Source organism: Cervus canadensis, chromosome 31 (assembly GCF_019320065.1).
Source record: "Cervus canadensis isolate Bull #8, Minnesota chromosome 31, ASM1932006v1, whole genome shotgun sequence".
Classification (NCBI taxonomy): domain Eukaryota; kingdom Metazoa; phylum Chordata; class Mammalia; order Artiodactyla; family Cervidae; genus Cervus; species Cervus canadensis.
In genome coordinates, this window is record NC_057416.1 from 38550004 (window position 1) to 38570670 (window position 20667).

The 20667-nt window shown below is 40.6% G+C and overlaps 1 pseudogene; it reads left to right on the forward strand.

Annotated features, from left to right (window-relative positions):
- Positions 1-18203: 18203 nt before the first annotated feature.
- Positions 18204-20667, forward strand: part of LOC122432423 — a 33677-nt pseudogene continuing 31213 nt past the window's right edge.

Consider the following 20667-nt stretch of genomic DNA (forward strand, 5'->3'; position numbering starts at 1 on the left):
AAATAACATATTATACATAATAGTCTGGAGATATTTTTATTTTGTTGTGTGACCTGTAGTCCCAACACATAAAATTCAGCAAATGTCTTCATTCAATATATTAATACATAAGACAAATAGAATCTCAGGAATAGGTCTGTACCCCAATCACCATCACACATCTCAGAATTATGATGCTAAGTAAGAAGCACTTATGACTGTGCCATTTTCCTACCCAACACAAACATGGACAGGGAGATACAAAATGAAAACACATTTAGAAGTGTGATTCTAGAATATAATTTTGAGACTCTAGGAGGATTTTCTTGATGGTACCTTTGGCCCTTCAGCAACTATGCTGTTTCCAAACAGTTAAGCTTCAGAAGACATGCAGATCCTCTCAAATAGGTATTCAATTTGTATATCCTCCTAAAATACCATGAACAAAATTCACCTACTCTGTGCCAATTTGTCAGTGGTGAAATCAAGAGAAGATTAACATTGAGTAGAAACGATGAGCAACCAGACAGAGCTCTCTGCCAATGGGCCTGCGGTAAAAATCGGCCTGCAGACGGCCACGCTTTGGCAGCTCAGTTAGGATCATGCTATATCAGAGTCATCACAGAAAAAGTTAAGGACAGTCTAATTTCTGAATCTAAACAAGATCTCCTCCTGCTGCCAGGCCTGCTCGAGGACATCCCACCTATCTCACACAGGAGATGACCACAGGAGTCTGACCCTAGGAGATGGCAGCATGGGCCACATCCTGGGGACTGTGAAAATTCAGCACAAACCTGGTCCTTTTCCACAATCTGCCCACAGCATTAGAGGTGTCACTGTTTCCGCACACTAACAATAGATCCTTAAACTCCCTTCTGTGAAATTGCAGGGATTAAAACAAAAGAAGAAAAAAATAAAAACTAAAAACTAAAGAAGGCTGAGAGAGGGTGCAGAGCTAGGACAGGGTCAGTTCCAGGCTTTCATACTGCCATAGGCTTGTTTGGGGTTTTCTTAAGGCATGGCAATTTCGTTTGTTTGCTTTGGAGGTATATACGGCATCTATGGCTTTCCAGAGAGGGAAAGAACGCAGTGCGGTTCTCTTTTGGTACCTCTTGGTGCTCAGTGAGACGTGGATATATAGAATGACATAATGCCTTTGTTCTATACCTAAACGTAACAAAGCAATTTGACTTCTGCTTAAAACCTGCAACAGAGTATGAAAGTGCATTATGGATTAAATTAGCCAGCTACAGCCCATTACTGAGCTTTATGAAGAAAATGACAAAACATTAATAAACAGCCGCCTTTCAAAAATACCCACCTCTGGAAAACATAAGTTAATGCAATCACAGTCCAAAAGGAATGTAAACCAATATTATAATACCACATGATATGGTTCGTTAAATACTTCAAGTCTTTAGGGTGCTTTTTGGAATTGCAAAATATTTCTGTCATCTCCCCACTGTAATTTGGTACTCCAAAATACCATTAACTTTTAAATGTACCAATTTGCTTTTTGCTGCTTGATAAATCTTATTTGTCATTCACAGGCTCTAAATTCATTTTATGCTTTATGATAGCTCACTTAAAAACTTTTTCCAGTGCAGCAAATTCCTCAATAAAAAAGCCTGAAAATGAAATGATATTTGATTCTAACAGTACAGGAGTATAGCCAGCCATTTTCCTCTTTGACATTAAAATGGATAAAATTATTTATGGTAGGAAAATTATTTATATTTTGATTACAGAAGCAACCAACACACTTATTAGAACTCAGTATAGCTAGAGCATAAGAGGTGTGAAAGAATGAGTTTCATGCCTTAGACTACAAAAAGGCAGACGTTTCTATTAAAAGAGACTTCAGGCTTATTCATCCACGGTTTACAGACGAAGACCAAATCCAACTTCATAGAAGTAAGAAATTCAGAGCATATGGTAGGTTTTCCTCAACAGACATGCCAGTAAGAAAGACAAAAGCAGTTTAAATCTTCAAAGTCATCTAAACAATAAATTAAAAAGAGCCATTCTTACCAGAAAGATCTTCCAGATTATCTCTGGGTTACACTGATTCAGGCCGAGATGTGCCCGTAACTTTTCCACCCTCAGGCAGAATGGTAGGCGAGCAGTTAACAGACTAACAACTATTAACGCACGGCACCTGACTTTTCACACCGAGAGAGCCGCAATGAAATGGCTTCGCCTTTTCCCTGCCCTGGCTAGCTAGGGCCGACGGCACAGCTGGATTTCACAAGTCACAACGAACACAAAAACGCAGACAATACCTTTTGGCAAAATAACAATTGAAATCGCTCCATTATTTATCATTATGTCCTTCAAAGGGAACTTCTCTGAGAAGCTGAGACGTCTCTTAACAAAACAAAAACGTCTTCTCTGAAGGTTCCAAGGATATTGAAAAACTTTTCTTTTTTTTTTAAAAATATATATGTAGCTTATTACCTTATTAGAAAATACAGAGAAATACGTTTATGTGTACTGGAGTTTAGAATGCCAATATTTTGTTTTTTAATGTTTTATTTGATGCTGTCTTACTAAATTACATCTTTATATACTACAACACAAAAATAAAGGAGTTGTGAGAAAAATGATCATAAATAACTATCTGTGGATATTTTTCAAGTAAACGGTTTTAAACTTTGTTAAATTGGCCATTGTTTACATAGCAAGGCGTCTCATCTTCTAGAGCACTTGTGTCTCCGAGTGTTCTAGAACCATCTTGCTCTCAAGAAGCGCAGCTGTGTGTGCACATGCCAGGTGTGGGCCCAATTTGCTCTGACCATCAGTCCACACTACTGCTGCTGGCTGCAAGAGGTAAAAACTCTCCTCCGTGACAAGACTGTGAAAAGACAGCGTCACTAAGAACTGAACAGAACTACCAAGTTTGAATACCCAACTTTATTTAAACTGGCTTCTGAAAAATTCTTTACCAGAGTCTGAAACAACATTTAAGGAATTTGTTTTAAGGCTTAGAATATAACATGTAAAACAGCCTTTCCTAATAAGTTCATATTTTAAAGATTTATTATTTTCATGAAGATGTAAAGAACTGTAAAGAAAATTTGAAGTGACATACTATCATCATTGGTCTTTTTCTTCAATCAAATATCTCTACTCTAACAAACTGAAAAGATGTACATATTTTACCCTTGCTTTGTAAAAAACAGATTCACATACAAGGAAACAACCTCAAACTGTTTATCTGTTCAAGTATGCACCCTCTTTCTTCCTAAAAATTATTTTTCCATTATTTATGATAAAGGAAATTATTATGACTTCACATTGAAATGTCACAAATCTGAATCATACTTTACTTCAATTTTTTAAGAAAGAAGATAGACTTCTTCACCTACTTAAATGATTCCTCTAGTTCTCTCATTTAAGGATATTTTATTAGTAAATGAATTACATAGCCTTCCCCTCTTCCATAATGGTTAATTACTTTTTCTGAGCAGGGAGAGAAATAAAAGTGAAAGAAAGATGAGTGGAAGAAAGAACTCTATGAGTTCTGTCAGTCAGCGGCAGCTTTCCCAACTGAAGTAGCAATAAATCATTATATGATTTGATCCTGCTGGATGTTTCTTGGGTTTAATTAATAAATACTATTTTTCTGGGCAGACATCAAAACCTCCAACAAACAATCTCTCTGAATACACACTGAATACAATATTATTTGTCCCCATATTATTTTCTTTAAATACCAAAAATATCAAAGCAGATGAATTTGATAAACTCAGCCCATAATAAACACAGAGAAGGCTTTGAGGTTTCTGGAAAATTACAACAGATATATTCAACATACAGATACATCTATCCTCCTCTTTTTTTGTGTGCTCATTCATGTTTAACTCTTTGGGACCCCATGCACAGTGACCCGCCAGGCTCCTCTGTCCATTGGATTTTTCAGGCAAGAGTACTGGAGTGGGTTGCCATTTCCTGCTCTAGGGGATCTTCCCGACTCAGGGATCAAACCCAAGTCTCCTGCATCTCCTGCATTGGCAGGGGGATTCCTTACCACTGCACTACCTGGGAAGCCGATATATCTATGACTATGTGCAAAAAATGTGGGCCTATGTACACACTTAGAACAAATTAAAATGCATGTTTAATGAGCTCTTTAGAGTTGCTATTGAATATGAACTTGATGACAATTAAAATGATAAAGTGAAAGTGTTGGTCACTCAGCTGTGTCCAACTCTTTGCAACCCCATGGACTGTGGCCCTCCCTGTTCCTCCATCCATGGGATTTCCCAGGTAAGAATACTGGAGTGGGTTGCCATTTCCTCCCCCAGGGGATTTTCCTGACCCAGGGATTGAATTTGAGTCTCCTGCATTGCAGGCAAATTCTTTACCATCTGAGACACCAGGGAAGCCCGGAAAATGATAAAAGAAAACACGTGTAAGTGCCTTCAACAATTCCAGCATGTAGCAGTCACTACACAACGAGATGACTGCCCCGGTGGGGACCGGGTCTTCCATGCCCTTCTGGTGCTGCAGCGTTGGTGGCAAGGAAGACATTCACCCAGTTTGAGTATATGTGCTGCCGAAGCGAGCACAGATGTTCACCCAGTTTGAGAACTGTGACTTTGAGACATGTTGGGAGTCGTTGCCTTCCTTTCCTTTCTCTCTGCTTGATTATAGATCAGGAAGTGCCTTTATCCCCTTGGGTGAGAAGGCCAATTTTAATTCTCATCAGAGTATATGGTTCATGAAATAGGTAAAAATAATAACTTTTTTTCCTGTCAAGCAGCCTCCAAAACGGGAATTTTTATTTATTGTGGATCTCAAATGTATCCAAAGAAATAGCTCAACATTCAGTTAAAATCACTGCAATTTTTCTACCAAATAGTTTTGTGGAAGGAGATATAAATTTAAAAACATAAGTCCAGAAACCCACTGAATGGTCAAAGCTCTCCAAACAACAAATGGAAAGACAGAGCCAGACTGGATATTCTCTGGCCTCATGATAGCAAAAATAAGTGCCTGACTTAGTCAACAAATCTTTAACGAGCCTCTGCCAGTTACCAGCAGGCTGCCCTGTACTGTTGCACCAGTGTGCACTGCTCAAATCCCAGGTCACCACTGACACTGTAGACTACAGGAATACCATAAATTAAGGAAAGTCTTCAATGACATGCCAAGAAGGGTAAGGTTTTTCCTTATGCGGTTAGAAGGTGGGGAAATTTTCAGGCAGGAAAGAAGAGAAATAATTGGCTCAAAATATATGCATAGAGCATCCTTATTAATCATGAGAATCAGTGGTTCTTCCCAAATCATCTTCAACTCAGTGAAGCACAGTCAAGAGATGAAAAGCATGAACTGTGAAGCTGGACTGTCCAGGTCAGAGTCCCAGCTCCTCTAACTTGCAAGTTGTGTGATCTTGAGTAAATTACTTAACATGTTGGTAATTCTTCACCTTTATGGGGATGCATATCTCACACAGTTGATTTAAGGATTAGGTAGTTAATATTTGCAAAGCATTTAGAACAATGTCTGGCAGAGAGTAGGCAGTGGATAAGCGTTTGATAGAGAAATAAGTACTAACTGAATGCCTATCACGTACCAGACATTCAGGATGTATGGATGAAAAAGACAAAGAACCACCTGCTCAGATGAAATTTACAGCAAAGCAATATTCAAGGCTCCACTAAATGGCTTTCATTGGTTTTCTTTGATGTGTGTGAATTAAAATTACTTTGGTTTGGGGAATTTTGTTGAGAATTTTAAGACCATTAAGTACAACCGTATTTTGCAATTCCAGCAGGACTCGTAGACACTAAGTTAATGATGGTAAAGCTTCTGCCCCTCGATGCATCCCACCCCCCTTTCATTCAGAACCATCAACGGGTAAGACCTCCGGCACACGGCTCTCGAAGGAGAACTCTGTGCACTCTGCCTAAATGCAGACAGCTGTTGTGTTATAATTTTACTTTATACTTGCTCCTGTCATTAATTGTGTTTTAATAGACCTGTTTCTGTTTTCAATGTGTTAGAATATTCTTTGACAGTATGACCTATAAAAGAGGAAAAAAAACTGTCGCTTTTTTCATTCAAATTAAAATATTCTCTATCAAAATAGATTCTAGAATATGTCAATATCTCTTTTTAAATATATCTAGACTTGTAACTTATTGAGCTATCATACTGTGCTAGATTATTATTCATGAGAAATGAAAAAGGTGAGAACAGCCTATTAAGATAGGTAGAATGAGCTATACATTATTCTTCATAATAATTAAGAAACATTGTTTATAGTTAATTCATAATTATTGGTTTTCAGAATTTTTAAGAAAGTATTCCTAAAGGAATCGATCAAAAGAAGAAGCATTTTCCCCTGTAGCAGCACTGTCCAGGCATTATAGGCAGGCCATACTGATTACATGAAAATTAGTATCAGCTAGAGTCTGGAAGCTTGGGTTCCTCTAGAAGTGCTAAGAAGCAGAGTAAAGAGGAAGTATAAAAAGAGAAAAAGGTGGATAGTTGAACAATCTAGCTGCTAGAAATGAGCCATAAATTACCATGTTTTTTTAACCCTACATTGTCAAAATCTAGCATGGTGTTTATAATCATGTAAGGGTAATTCAAAAATTATTTGGGAAATGAATGAATAATGACCAGTGTTTTGCTGGCTTTTTTGTCTAAAATCATGTTTTTCAAGTTGTAGAATAAAACTGCTATTCTTTGCTCTTTCATAAGTGATAGTTCTAAAGCATCCTATTATAAACTACAGCTCAGGACATTTTTCCCCTTAAAATGCATTTTTATTGAATATCACCAGTCACTTTTCTGCTTACTCTCAGAGCATGGTGAGATCTTCCTATAATTTATCCATAAGAATAGCGAATGCAATGTGCAAATGCAGAGATTCACTATGCACTCTAACTTCCAAATCATTTATTAAAATACTAAGTAAGGCCAGTGTCCAGGTTCATCTGTTAAGAGATTCCATTAGTAACCTGTTGTCCTCACTCTGTTTTCTCTTGGAATATTTGAAAAAATTCTATTTATAAATGTGTTTGTTAATTAAATTCAATGTTTTAAGAGAATATTGTAAATTTGAGTTAACAGTAGTTGGTTAAATATTCATATTGCTTTTACACCATGTCTTTTCTAAAGCTCTTTTTTCTAAACAAAACAGGTGCTGTTTACAGTAAAGACGAGGAGGAAACATGATCACTATATTAATAGTGCGATCACTTCCAGGCTGTAAGATTCTTTCGTTTGTCTGTTTCCGGGTTTGCTGTATCTGGATAGGGAACTGCACGAAGCAGTGCTCAGTCCTGTCTGACTCTCTATGACCAGTGGCCTTTAGCCTGCCAGGCCCTTCTGTCCATGGAATTTTCCAGGCAAGAATACTGGGGTGGGCTGCCATTTCTCCTCCACATCTTCCCAACCCAGGGATGGAACCTGTGTCTCTGGTGTCTCCTGCATTGGCAGGTGAATTCTTTACCACTGCGCCACCTGAGAAGTAGGACATAGCTTTTTAAAAACAAACTTTCTAGGAATTACTAACCCAAAATAAGGATGATTTATTAAACCAGATTACTCAGAAACACTGCATGTGGTCTAAGAAATAAGAAGAGAGGACCTCTAAACGGAAGAAAAACACTCCTATAATCGAAGGGAGTCTGAGAGAGAACTTGGAGACTGAGAATTTGAATTAACCCAGCTCTCTATCTGTGGAGGAACAGGTAGAACTTGGCGCTCATGACCATATACAAAAACCCTAACATCCCCAACATTTTTCTGAGAAAGAAACAACATTGAAAAACCAGAACCACAAAGCAAGAACTTTCTTTCAGTGACTGAGTATAAATTAAAAAATGATGAAGACTTTGGAAAGAGAAGGATCACTTAGCAGAAGAAAAAACCCTTTAAAATTGAAAAAATTCTTTTAAGTACAAAAAATTTCAAGAGTTAAGAATCAGCTGTCATCCTCAGGTCTATCTTTTTGTCAGATGATACACTGCAAGAGTTGTTAAAGTGCAGTTACTTAATACACGGGTTAAACTTTGGTACAAACATGGATTATACTCTCAGTATGTAACAGATGGACAAAAGCATTTGATCTTTTGAACCCTATCCGTTAAGACCACGAATACTTTTGTAAGGGGGTAATTAACCCCTTCATTTATAACACGGTATAAGCAATGCTTTCCAAGCCACAGATTCCTTTGCATGTTTTAGTTTCTGGCCATACACCTTCAGCTATTATCAGAACTATACCACAGACACTCAAATGTTTAAGACCTGGTAAATAAGCAGATATTACACAGAGTTTTCAACCCTATACCTCCCCAATCAAAGACAAAGATCACAGCACTGAATTCCATTGCTGTACAGAAGCCACATGGGCTGCAGTATGTAAATACAAGTTCAATACATGCAATTTTTTATTATCCTTAGGGACAGTGGAGTATATAGTTTACCTGGGAACTGAAAACTGGGGAACTTGGAATAAGTGATTCTTATACAGTGATAAATAAACATCATGCTAACTAAGGTCCTTGGTGGAAATTTCCAGGTTTTATTCTTTCCTACACAGATCAGAGAGTCTAGTTAAATATCAGAGTCATTGAGTGAAGTGTTTGATTTGGTACTATATGGACAAAAATGGCTCTACAAGAAGACTAACTTGAGGAGAAAGGCGGTTAGGTTGAGAGCATTACTGGATCGATCTATCCTGCTGGCACAGAAACGGGAGGATGACTGGGGAGCATTCTTCTCATCTTTAAGTGTCTTGTGTGACTCTGTAAATTAATGGAACCAACCCTCAGTGACTCTTGTTTGGATGTGCAGCTGAGTGATGGCAAGAAAACATAAGACTGGCCCCTTCACTTTATTTCTGAAGCCAAGCACATTTGGCATGAGAACAGGGTGGTGGTGGGAGTAACATATTAAGCCTCATTGGGGTGATTTATCCTGATCTACCCATAAACTATCTGAGCAGTATAATCTGTTCTTACAGCAGCCTAGAATATAGCACCCAGGGGCACTGGTTGTCAAAAGCACACTTTATTCTTACTTATGCCTGCTCTGTTGTCTTCTCCATCCTGATAGATCCAAAACCAAACTCCGTATTCTTACCACAAAAATAGCTCCTAATCTCTTTTTTTGGGCAACCCATCTTCTCCACCAGCCTCAAATACTTTACCGTCATCACTAACTCATCCTTCTTGTCCTGGGGAGTTGCTTCCACTTTGGTGTTATTTTAGCACGGTGCATAGATAACTGTTCTTTTCCTCAATTCAGATATATTTGTGGGCCAGTGGTGGCTCAGATGGTAAAGCATCTGTCTGCAATGCTGGACACCCAGGTTCGATCCCTGGGTCAGGAAGATCCTCTGGAGAAGGAAATGGCAACCCACTCCAGTATTCTTGCCTGGAAAATCCCATGAACAGAGGAGCCTGGTAGGCTACAGTCCATGGGGTCGCAAAGAGTTGGACATGACTGAGCGACTTTACTTACTTTACTTATGATTAGCGACTGAACAACAACAACTCTCTTTCCAGTTGAGCCTCTATTTGAGGGCACGGACTGTGGCATTCATATCTGAAGCAACACTACATTGAGCAATGAGCTGCTGGGAAACAATGCTTTGGTTCCTACCACTTCAGGGTCAACTACACCCCAGAATGGGCTTCAGGCCCTACTGGTGAAGAACCCGCCTGCCACTGCAGGAGAAGGAAGAGACGTGGGTTCAGTCCGGGTCGGGAAGGCCCCCTGGAGGAGGGCATGGCAACCCACTCCACTATTCTTGTCTGGAGAATCCCAGGGACAGAGGAGCCTGGCGGCCTACAGTCCACGGGGTCACAGAGAATTGGACACGACTGAAGTGACTTAGCACACACAAACTGCAATCTGGTTCAACAATCCGATCATCCTCCTCTTCCCCTAATTCCTACTGCTTCTGCTTCATTCTCTTTGTTCAAAGGCTCAACGTTTTTGGAAAACTATAGTACATGAAGTGCCAAGACATGTCTTCCTGGGGATAACTTGCTGCATTGCCAGAGTGGAGGGGGCTTTCAAAACTATAGGCCGTCCTGAGATTACCTCTAAAAGGAGGTATCAGTAACAAACACGGCAGAGTATCAGCAATCTGTAAACCTAGTTATGGGTAAGTGCAGTCTGTCATGTCTTCTGTGCTTTGGTACGATTACTAACATTTTTACTTGAAATAGATTAAAAATGAATAAGTGAGAATAATACATTCTTGCATTTAGCCAGTATCTGAATGCCTTGGGTACTGCAGGCAGAGCATAAGGTCGTAGGGATATAATGTTTGTTTCACTGATACAATGCTTCTCAGAGAGATGGGGAAAGGCAGGCAGGAATAACAAGATTAAACTCTTGTTACCAGGTACTGCTCTGCGGGAAAAGGATGAAGGGCAAGAGCCTGGGGGAGGGTGCTAGTGTTCAGCGCAAGGAAAGGTGAGAAGCAATTGCAGTCTTCATAGAAAATTTTAATTAAAAAAAAAAAAACCAAAATTTTTGTCTGCATTTTATTATATTCCAAGCTTCAGCAATTCTAAATAATCTCTGATAAAACACTCCTTGCCACTGTCTGTCCTCCTCAGTACATCACTACTCTGCGCAATTCTTTTCTAAACACTCAGAAAGCCATATTCGAGGCGCCCTGTCAAGAAGCAGCATCCACCACCGTGGGTCCTGCACACGGAGTATTCACCTCCACCAGCACTTTGCACGCGTCAGTACACACGATCAACTCCTTTACTCTTGACTTCATTCCTGGACTTCCCAGGTTGGTGCTAACAGCAAAGAACCTGCCTGCCAATGCAGGAGATGTCATTAGTCATGGGTTCCATCCCTGAGTCAGGAAGATCCTCTCGAGAAAGGGATGGCTACCCACTCCAGTATCCTTGCCTGGAGAATCCCACAGACAGAGGAGCCTGGTGGGCCACAATCCAAAGGGTGGCAAAGAGCTGGACACGAGTGAAGCGACTTAAGTGTGCACACACATTCTTGGGGAAAGGAGCCTTCTCTGCAACAAGTTAAGATGCTGACCTGAATCACACCCAATTGCTAGAGTGAGGTTTGGATCCCAGGTCCTGCAAATCACGTCTTATAAATCACGATGCTATGATCCCCCAGAAATCTAGGACTGGGGCTAAAACACAGGCACATTCAAATGGTAAACACCTGTGACAACACTGGGGGTCACACTGAGTTGTCATCTGGTTTTATATGTTGAAAGAGCAAAAATATTCAGACGGGCACTGCCCAGTACAATAACCACCAGCCACATGTATCTCAGATGACAATTAAAATGCCATTTTAAAATGACCTTAAAATCCTCAGTCATACTGGTCACATTTCCTGTGTTCAGCTGCCATACACGGCCAGTGTCCTGGACAGTGCAGATGTAGGTCATTTCTGTTATCATGGAAAATTCCACTGGACCCTCCTATTCTGAAGCCTAAGGCTTTCTCAACCATGGTTCCCTCAGCTGAGCCAAAGGACGCAGAAATCCATCTGAAAAATTACTTTCACAATCTTCTCAAAGATGGTATAAAGTCATTACCATTCTAGATATAATGTCCTGAGAATGTCGAGATTCTTAGGACACTGGGATTTAGTTCTTTCTAGGGACTCCTGATGAAAGGACTGATTCTGAATGCCTACCAAAATGAGAGCTTGTGACTAGAAGACTGTGATTGCTGGATGCTGACAGCTGGGGTCTAGACCTGGCTGGGTCATCAGATCTTGCACCCGAACAAGTCACACAGCCTCAGTCATATTGCTCTTCTGTAAAATGATACAATTTGGCATGTTGATTTCGAAGATCTCATTCTGTTGAAATTTTTAAAAATCTACAAACACAGAAACCATGCTCCTCGCCTCTCTCCATGCCAAATAGACTATAAGTGCTTTTAAGAAAGACTAAACATCACCACAACACATGAATAGGATTACCTAGGTATTTCCTCACACTGCCAGTTTTTAAGCTTTGTTAGCTTGTAAAGAATCCACCTGCCAAGCAGCAGATACAGGAGACTTGTGTTTGATCCCTGGGTCGGGAAGATCCCCTGGAGGAGGGCATGGCAACCCACTCCAGTATTCTTGCTTGGAGAATCCCATGGACAGAGGAGCCTGGCGGGCTACAGTCCAGGGGGTCACAAACAGTCAGATACGACTAGCAACTAAACCATACCACCACGGCCAGGAAACTTTAGGTCTGTGCAGTCCCTTTTGCTTTCTCAAGACTTCTCAATAACTCCATGTGATTTGGCCAGACAATTTCAGGATTCTGGTCTCCTTTAAGGTAAATCCTGCACCTTACCCCAAGCAAAGGGTCTCTAAGGTTACTTCTAAGTCTACTAGGGTTTATTCTTGATACTTTTGCTCCGTATTTCAAAAAGCCTATTGTCAGAACTTAGAGTCTTAGACTCTACATGCTGCAGATTCAAAATAGAAAAAGAAAAAAGAAAAAATGAATGCCTATATAAGGTTTTAAAATAACGATTCTATAATTATTGGTAGATCTCAATGGATTTAGTACATCACTAATTATACTGCATTACTGTCAAATGAATTCTTTTAGCATGATTAATGTTATTATGCCAAATCCCAAATTAATTCACAATGAGTATCTTAAAGTCTCAGCAATGCTTTAAAAGGAGGGGAAAAAAAAAAGATGACAAATTAAACTGGGCCATTATAGTGAAATAGAGAGAGGTCTGCTATCTAAGCACTTCAAATATATCGCTAGATGAACCTATATATTTATGAAGCACCCTTCTGATCTTAGTTCAGTTTTTCAGCAGATTTCCCAGCTGGGAAAATAATGTGCTAAATGAACAGCTCAAGTACTCAGTGTCTTGGCCTTTTACCCTTGTCTGAACATTTCTATTGTTTGTGTGTCTTTTGTTGCAACATGCCACAAGTCATCATTTGGAAGTCAGCAGGATATAAATAAAGAACCTCAGAACAAAGAGAAAGTATAGTCTCTTTGCAGTTGAATTCTTAACGTATAATTACTCAGTTATTTTTCTGACACATTTAGCCTTGTGCAGTTGTCCCAAGATTTGGGTATCTCTAGCCAAGCTGACCCACGGAGACCCTGAGGGTTTTACACCCTTAGATACCCCCAACCCCTTTCAGGAGGAGATTCTCAGAGAAGCTGGAAGCAGCCAGCTGCATCACTGAGCATTTTGTCTTTCTATTCTGAAGGAGGGGCTCTGTATTTCAAATGTGATCCACCTTCTCTATATCCTTTCCCAACATCCATGAGGCAGCCTCAAATAGAGTTTAATAGAGTAGATTGGAGTAGGCATGGGCTTCCTGGTGGCTCAGAGGTCAAGAATCTGCCTGCAATGCAGGAGACCCAGGTTTGATTCCTGAGTTGGGAAGATGCCCTGGAGTAGGGAATGGCAATCCACTCCAGTATTCCTGCCTGGAGAATTCCACGCCAGAGGAGCCTGGTGGGCTACAGTCCATAGGGTCACAAAGAGTCAGACACAACTGGGCAACTAACACTTCCACTTTTTGGAGGTAGGCAGCTTGCCTGTGTGTCTTGGGTCTCCCAAGCTGAGTGTGACTTTGGACAAAATGTTTCTATCAAACTCAGTATCCTCATCTATGAAATGGGAATGATATCTCCTATATCATTCTCCTATAAATTAATGTATATCTCCTATCAATATGTACACAACAGGATTGCTGTGAAAATTGAAGGGTTTAATAATGCTTGACACAGTACTTACAAAAGTGTAAGTGCTTGATACAAGTTGGCTTTATTATTATCTGTTCCCTGCAGATGAAGCATACAGCTAGCAACAAAAACCCAGTATTTTCCAACACGATCAGCACTCACTCCCCCTAAGATGAAGTTCTGTGTTAAGCACTTGCAACCATTCATTTAAACATATGGATCTTCATTTCCTAGACTTACATCTATAGCAACAGCAGAATAAGGATTTGAACAAACGCTGCTGAGCTCTAGAGCCTATGTTCTTAATCTGACAGAGAAGTTCTTTTAAAACTATTTTCCTGTAATAAAGAAGGATCCCAGTATGTAGAACAAGGAATTCAGCTGCATCTCCTGAGCCTAGGGATACATATTGCCTAATAATAGATCTATGAGGAAAGAAACAATGCCAGGCAGGTAACAGAACTGCATCCAACCTGAAATCTCCAAGTCAGCAAGTGCAACAGTCGCTACCAGATTGAGGGCACCGGAAATGTATCATTTCTTAGAACTGTCGCATAGTCTAAGAATTGCTGCACTGGGTCACTAATTGCAGAGCTGTTCTTCACAAATTAATTCTGTTTCTGCTATTTTTATTTCTTGGTCTAAGTTCAGAAATATTTCAGTAAGTCTCAGCATCAGAAAAAGTCAAGGTTAGTTAACGCCAAATTCATAAACCATAATAGTCCATGCTTAAACTCCTTTCCAAAGCATCTGTGGTGGTGTTCTTAGTGAGGTGAGGGTGGCAGAGAGTGAGGACGGACTGGGGGTGGGGCCGGTGGCGGGCGTCATTGAGGAAATGAGGACTGGTGCAGTTATTTGGGGAAAGATGATACAATCTGCATTAGACTGTGTAGAAGGGGACTGAACTGGCGATAAGGACGGTCAGGGATCTGAACAACAGCTGCAGGGACCTCCTTGATGATTGGATGCTGGGAGGAAACAAGGTGCGCTGAAGACAAGGTAGGAAACTCATTGGTAAACCCAGGCATGTGGTCAGCTGGGCCAGAGATGCTGCGTTGGTGCTGGTCACCTAAATGCTGGTGTCAGGAATGCCTCATGTTCATCTAACCAAAGACAGAGTAGGCTCCAGAGTCTGGAGCTGGGCTGAACTTAAGTCAGGCTGGAAAGATAGAGGAAAGGGTGGTACAGCCTTCAGGGAGCAGAAGGATGCAGAAAAATTCATTATACTGGGGAAGCCAGCATTTTCTCCATTGGCTTGGCACTGACTATAGAATACAAGTATGTATGTATTCAGTGCTGGCCGCCCAACAGAATCTCAGTGCCTGTATTTGCAATGAAACAATGAACTTAAAGAATGCATAGGCTCGTGGGCTACATTCACAAATTGCTAGGACTGTTCAGTGTTTTAAAAATTGAAAATAGTCTTCCAGCATTTACTCACTGGGAGACTTTACCTAGAAACCTGGATTTACCATCTGGCAACACTGGTAGCACTGAGCTGACGGTACACAGTAAGTGCGCCCCACAGAACACACAGGTGCCATTTTGACTGTTTCCACCTGCTTGGGTTTGGAGGCGTCTGTACTGGTAAACCTTGACCTAGAGGTATAGCTGCAGTCTCTAATAGAATTAGAGACTCAAGAGGGAAGGCAGTGTCATAGAAGGCTTAAGAGAGCTACTTGACAGGGAAAGGGACTTTGCTTTGCCAGTCACATCCTATCACCTAAGCAGAACCATCTTTGGGGAGGTACTATAAATGCACCCCTGTTCAAAGGGGACTAGCAAAGGTGAGCGAGACTGATGGGAAATGATCAACACGGCCACAGGCCAATAGCAGGCTATGGAGCAGAGCTTATGGCCCATGGAGGTGAAGACAGGTGCAAACAGCTTGTGCCTGAATCAGAAGGAAGATTGAACACAACGGACTGGACAGAAAACAGAACTAGGGGTCAGAAAGGAAAGCTCCTGTCCAGCACAGCTGCCAGTAAGTGTTGTGACGGTGCCCACGACCATATCACCCTTTTCTAGTTCTTGAGTTAGTTTTGTAAGGTCATGGAAACTAAGAGCTGAAGCTGAAATATTTGAGAGATCTGGACGATCAGAGTGACAATGGAATGAGGAAGATGGCCATTTTCAATACAATATTTAGGTTTGTTGATTCCAAATTTTCCAATTTTAAATCTCTGTTTGTCCTGAGCTGGTTGTAACGCTTTCTATCATACATGTAGGAAATTTCGGCTCCACACATTAACAGATTAATAGATTTCTTTTGGACTGTGATCTTCATTTGGGATGGGGAACTTTTTAAAGACCTCAGCACATTCTTGATTTGTATGTAAATGACGCTGCTAATTGCCAAGTTGAAAGAAGCCCCAGCAGGACCCCTTCATGGAAACACTTGGTTAACAGCTACTTCACATGGTTAGTGTTCTTGAAAAGTAATAAAATTGCTTCTTATTTTCAAATAATCTTAAATTCAGTCTCTTCAGTTTGGATGACTGGCATTCGCCCAACTTCTGTGAACAGAAATTTAATTCTTATCTTCTCCTTAACAAATGCTGACCTCCCAGCAAACTTGAGCAATACCCTATTTTTCTTCGCTGAGGATTGGCTCTCAAATGATGTCAACCAAAAATTGCATTACGACAAACAAGTCTATAGGTGTCTAAAAAAGTCATCACCAAATGCACACGTGAAAACTGCCACATTTTACTTTGTAGGCAAAGACCTCAGGCCCTCTTTGAGCTGTGGTAGGCTTCTTGTGTCAAGGCAGGCCATAGCTCATCAACAGTACAGCAAGCTACAGCCGAGGAGAACCAGGAAGCTGCTAGGACAGCACCCTGAGAAGTCTGATGAGAAGAAACCAAAGCAAGCACAGCCAGGAGGGAGACAGGGTAAAATTAGAAGTTGGATGAGGACCTAGAAAAGCATCATATACCATTCAGACTCTTTCAGGAAGGTTATTGACAAAGCCCAATACCAAATCTTGGGAGCAAATAACTTTCATTTCATTCAAGATTAAGATCTTTGAGCCAAAAGAAAGAGTGAAAATGTATTCAATTCCCCTACATCATCATCATCATCATCATGGTAATAAGAGTTGACATCTGATAAGCTCTCAGTGTGCTAAATGCTGTGCTAACGTACTGTTTGGGCTTCCCTGGTCAATCTACCTGCCGACACAAGAGACCTGGCTTCAGTCTCTGGGTTGGGATGATCCCCCGGAGAAGGAAATGGCAGCCCACTTCAGTATTCTCGCCTGGAAATCCCAGGAGGAGCTTGGTGGGCTATAGTCCACAGGGTTACAAAGAGTTGGACGTGACTTAGCATTTAAAATAACAACACAATGACAAAGTAGTTTATCTCATTAAAATTTTTTTAACCTAGGTAACAGGTAGACACTACTGCTATTCCTATGTCATAGAGGAGTAACATAAATCATAGAGATGTTAACTTCTAGAAGCACACAGTAAAGGTGAAGAAAATCATATACCAGATTCCACTCTCAGAGCCACCAACCCCTGCAGAGAGAACCCCATCATCTGAGTTCCACTAGTCTCTATGTTTCACAACTCTGCTTAACAGATCTGAGATACTAACACACATTCCTCCATTTTGCGTGTAAAATTTAGTGATTTTTCAGTGAATTTATAGAAGTGTGCAGTCACGTTCACAGTTTAGCTTGAAAACATCTCTATCACCCCTAAAAGAGCCCTCTCGTTCATTGGAAGCCCCTACTTGTTTCTTCCTAGGCAGTCATTTACCTAATGTCTCTCTACATAAACTTGCCTTTCCTGGACAATTCATACAGATGAAAATGTAGAGGATGAGGCCTTTTGGTGACTGACCACATGCACTTAGCAAAATGTTTAGGAGGTTCAACCAGGTCAAACCACATATTAATAGTTTGTTCCTTTCTACTGTTGAATTACATTCCATTGTATGAATACACCGTGATTTCTTTAGCCCTTCACCACTTGGACGTTCGGATTCTTTCTGGTTTTTGTGACCATGAACAATGGAACTCTGGGCATTCGTTTTTAAGTCTTTACAATCATACCTCGTTTTATTGTGCCTCACTTTATTGCACATTACAGGTAATGTGCTCTTTATAAATTGAGGGTTTGTGGCAACCTTGTAACCAGCAAGTCTATTGGCACCATTTTCTTCAATAGCATTTGCTCACCTTTTCTGTCTCTGTGTCATATTTTGTAAATTTTGAAATATTACAAGCATTTCTATGATTATTATATTTGTTATGGGGATCTGTGATCTCTGAAGTTACTATTGTACTAGGTTGGCCAAAAAGTTTGTTCAGATTTTTTCATGTCATGGAAAAATCTGAACGATCTTTTGGGTCAGTTCAATATTTGTGTTGGGGTGCCATGATCTGCACCCATATAAAATGGCAAACTTAGTTGACAAATTTGTGTGTTCTGACTGCTCCACTGACGAGCTGTTTCCCACCTCTCTCCCTCTCCTTGGGCACCCCTATCCCCTGAGACACAATAATACTGAAATTAGGCCTAATCCTACAATGGCCTCCAAGTGCTGGAAGCGAAAGAGTCACACACCTCTCACTTTCAATCAGAAGACAGAAAAGATTAAGCTCAGTGAGGAACACGCGTCAAAAGTGAGACAGGCTGAGACCCAGACCTCCTCACCAAACAGCCAAGCTGTGAATGCAGAGGAAAACGTCTTCGAGGAAATTAAAAGTGCTACTCCAGTGAACATAAATGATAAAAAAGTGAAACAGCCTTATGGCTGAGATGGAGTGAGTTTTATTGGTCTAGAGAGAAGATTAAACCAACTGCATAGCATATTAAAAAGCAGAGACATTACTTTGCCAAAAAAGGTCCGTCTAGTCAAAGTTATGGTTCTTCCAGTGGTCATGTATGGATGTGAGAGGGACTATAAAGAAAGCTGAGCGCTGAAGAATTGATGCTTTTGAACTGTGGTGTTGGAGAAGACTCTTGAGAGTCCCTTGGACTGCAAGGAGATCCAACCAGTCCACCCTAAAGGAGATCAGTCCTGGGTGTTCATTGGAAGGACTGATGCTGAAGCTGAAGCTCCAATACTCTGGCCACCTGATGTGAAGAGCTGACTCATTTGAAAAGACCCTGATGCTGGGAAAGATTGACGGCAGGAGGAGAAGGGGACGACAGAGGATGAGATGGTTGGATGGCGTCATCGACTCAATGGACATGGGTTTGGGTAGACTCCGGGAGTTGGTGATGGACAGGGAGGCCAGGCGTGCTGCGGTTCATGGGGTCACAAAGAGTCAGACACGACTGAGTGACTGGACTGAACTGAACCATTCCTTTAAACCACAGCCTAATACAGAGAAAGGCCCCAACCCTCTTGAATTCCATGAAGGCTAAGAAAGGTGAGGAAGCTGCAGAAGAAACGTTTAAAGCTAGGAGAGGTTGGTTCATGAGGCCGAAGGAAAGAAGCCATCTCCACACACAAAAGTACAACGTGAAGCAGCAAGCTCTGATGTAGAACAGCAAGTGATCCACAAGACCCAGCAAGGACAATCCATGCAGCCAGCTAAACTAAAGAACAGATTTCCAATACAGATGAAACAGCCTTATATTGGAAGAAGATACCATCTCGGACTTCCATAGCTAGAGAGGAGAAGTCAAAGCTTCAAAGGACAGGCTGACTCTCCTGTTCAGGGCTAATGCTGATGACTAAGTTGAAGCCAGTGCTCATTTACCATTCTGAAATCCTGGGCCCCTTAGGAATGATGCTAAATCAACTCTGTCTATGATCCAGAAACGGAACAACAAAGCTAGATGACAGCACATCTGTTTACAACATGATTTATTTCCAGAGTTTATATTTCCAGGCCACTGTTGAGACCCACTGCTGAGAAAAAAAAAAAAAGATTCCTTTCAAAATATGATGCTGATTGAGTCACCCAAGAGCTCTGAGGAAGATGTACAAGGACATTCATGCTGTTCTCATGTCTGTTGACACAATGTCCATTCTGTAGCCTGTGGATCAAGGGGTAATTTTTACTTTCCAGTCATGATATTTAAGAAATACATTTCATAAGGCTGTAGGTACCATGGATAGTGATTCCTCTGATGGATCTAGAAAACTGAAAAACTTCTGGAAAGGATTCACCATTCTAGAGGCTATTAAGAACATCTTTGGTTTATGGGAAGAGGTCAAAACATCAGTGTGAACATGAGTTTGGAAGCTGATTCCAACCCTTATGGATAACTTTAAGGGGTTCAAGACTTCAGTGGAGGAAATAACTGTTGATGTACTGAAAATTGCAAAAAACAAAAAAACACCAAAAACCTAAAGATAGAAGTGGACTCTAAAGATCAAACTGAATTGCTACAATCTCATGAGAAAACTGTTAACAAATGAGGAGATGCTTCTTACAGAGAAGCAAAGAAAGTGGTTTCTTGATATGGAATTTATTCCTGGTGAAGATGCTGTGAAGACTGTTGAAATAGTGACAAAGGACTTAGAATATGACATAAACTTAGTTGATAAAGCAGCAGCAGGATCTGGGAGAACTGATTTCAACTTTAAAAGAAATTCTACTCAGGATAAAATGCTATCAAACAGTATTGCATGCTACAGAGAGATCAGTCTTGAAAGGAAGAATCAGTCAATCAGGCAAAATTCACTGCTGTCTTATTTTAAGAAATTGCCACAGCCACTTCAACTTTCAGCAACCACCACCCTGATCAGTTAGCAGCCACCAACATCAAGGCAAGACCCTTCACCAGCACTGTTTGGGGGTATGCAAGTTGGTGTAGCCACTGTGGAGAACGTATGGATATTCCTCAAAAAACTAAAAAGAGAGTTGCCATATGATCTACTTCTGGGGATGTATATATGCAAGGAAAAAAAACCATTAATTCAAAAGATACATTCACCCCAATGTTCAGAGCAGTTTTATCTACCACATCCAAGACACGGAAACAATCTAAATGTCCACTGACAGATAAATGGATAACATGTATGTATAACATGGA